The sequence below is a fragment of the Cordyceps fumosorosea genome (assembly GCF_001636725.1).
Source record: "Cordyceps fumosorosea ARSEF 2679 chromosome Unknown scaffold_99, whole genome shotgun sequence".
NCBI classification, from domain to species: Eukaryota; Fungi; Ascomycota; class Sordariomycetes; order Hypocreales; family Cordycipitaceae; genus Cordyceps; species Cordyceps fumosorosea.
Window position 1 is genome coordinate 18,622 of NW_017387399.1, and position 2,420 is coordinate 21,041.

Sequence of the window (2,420 nt, forward strand, 5' to 3'; positions counted from 1 at the left end):
GGCAACCGCTAAGAAGGACGGTGAGACTGTTGAAGAGTTACCCGTAGCCACCGACCCCGCCATTGTACAACGAGGAAATCATCCGTTTCCGGCCGCATGGCTACTTGCCGCCAACCTGCCTTCAGTCTGCCGTGAAGTTGTGCTTTGAAGTGCCCCCGAGGGCCGAATTCTTCGAGGCAAGATACGCACTATAGATGTTCCGTTCGATGATTACGTTTGCATGAATGGGGGCGTCGCGTTATCCGCTGTGGCAGCTCGGGTAAGCACCTGACGTTCAAACAAACATACGAAGGCTAGATTGGCCTGCGCCCAGCGGCGGCGACAAGCACAGGTGTGTCTTCAACTTTGCACGTCGCATTGCTACGTATCGGCACTGCGCCAAAGCAAATGCAGAGGAGCCCCGCCGTTTTGATACTGCACATCAAGAAGGATGCCGTCCTCTTCCTTGGCTTACTAGCTACGTTTAGGGGCAATGTGGGCCTGTGTGTGGATTGTTTGCTCCCACGCCGCTCACTTGTACAAAGAATAAACGCGCTGCTCACGTTTCAAATTTTCCATCTGGGTTGTATTTATTACATAAGCGCTTTCTCTTATTTACACGCAGTGAACAGCTCCGCGGTTTCCATCACCGCTTGCCCGAGTTCCTGGAATGATTCCTATGCTTAAATTCTGGAGCATCACGTTTCTTCTCGATGGTTAGCTTCGACTCGCTGCTGTGTCTTCGTTCAAGCTGTACTTAAGACTTGTCCATGACAACCGCGCCGGCCCTAGTCCACCATCCGACGTCCTCGGCGCATTTGTCGCAATAATATAGGTTGAACCCAATTTTGCAAAATTGGAAGTCTCGTGGGTCATCTGTCGACATGGCCTCTGCGTGCTTTCGACATCTAAGGCAGATGATATGCTTAATAGCGGCACTTCTCAGCATGGTGAATTGAGCAGATTATGAGTTACACTTAGGTGACGGTATAGTACTTTAATGTCTATTTATTCCACTCTATAATACCTAATCCAATGCGCTTTGTCCACTTACAGTTGCCGAGAGCCGCCTTGCACTCTCATGTCGTGAATGTCTCCCTGAATGTCACTTTGATCAATGTGAGGATTGGCACCGTACGGTACTGTATATTAGGCAGTGGCATGGGGCTCGCGGTACAATACACCGATTGCGCCGGATGTTGCCTTGGATCATCTGTTTACGTACAACTTCGTTTTGAGAGGAAATTGGTGTAGTATGCGATCTTACCATGATGTCGGCCATTCCTTACAAAGCTGGACCTCAATACGCCAACCTCTGCGCTCGCGGTATGCCCGGATCGAGCTTAAAATCTCGTTGTGGCTCAACTCGATATTGCCACCCTGCCAGCTATTGTCAGTGCGGGTCAAAGCCTTCAGCAGCTAAGCACTGATCAATATTCGGCCACAATGGACAACTTCTGCGGCAGCTGTCATCGCCCTCAAGCATGGCCCTTGATATTGCTGACCAGAAATGCGGGATGACTATATTTAGAGTACGACGGTGGCTCTACACAAACTGTGTGCGGCTTCCAAAGTTTTATCCAAATGTTACCCAGATGAGACGACTTTCCACTATAATGAGAGAGCCAACGTCACCGCCCCCGGGAGGTCATCCTAGAATGAGCCGCCCGTCCTCCCCCGACTCCATCGACTTTGCTATTCAGTCGTTAGGTGGGAATACTGAGGCAATACAGCTATGGAAACTTCCGAGCAAGACTGTCGCTGCCTCGTCACAACAGCGCATCGCAGAGCTCGAAGAAGAGAAAGTTTTCCTGCGACGTGATATCAATGCCGAGGGCCAAAAATGCAAGCTCTTACTGGAACTTGTACCAGCTCTGCGAGAAAAAGTCGAGCAATTGCAGCGAAAAGTGGAGGAGTACAATGTCGAGGTGAAGGAAGCATGTAGGAGTTGGGACGCTAGCCAATCAGCCGGGACATAGGTTGATCGTTCGTGCTCCTGTGCAGAGATTGACAGGTAATTCAACATGGTGTATGTAACCAATATCAATGAAGGAGCTACCAAAGCAAAATACTATGGAACTAGAGAATAAGCAGACCAATCTTCTCTAATGCGGTGCCGCATCCAAAAGCACGCCAGGAAGACGAATAATTATCATTCTGTTTCTTACGCGCCCTCAAAACTGGGTTTGGCACGTATGCATCGCCGGCAGATCTGATCTATACCTTGGCCATCAATGCATAGCAGCTGCCGCAGCGGGTCCTCGATCCAGGCCCCGAGCTTCGTGAGCAATGCTCTACGACGCTGCTGAAGGTGTCAAAAAACCCCCGCCATTGACTACATACGTCGATCAAGATTAATAGTTGACGAATGAAGGCCTTTCCGCAACTCTAGCACTGTGTACTTTTTCAGCTGCTGCGAAAACGATGATGGCTTGCTACGT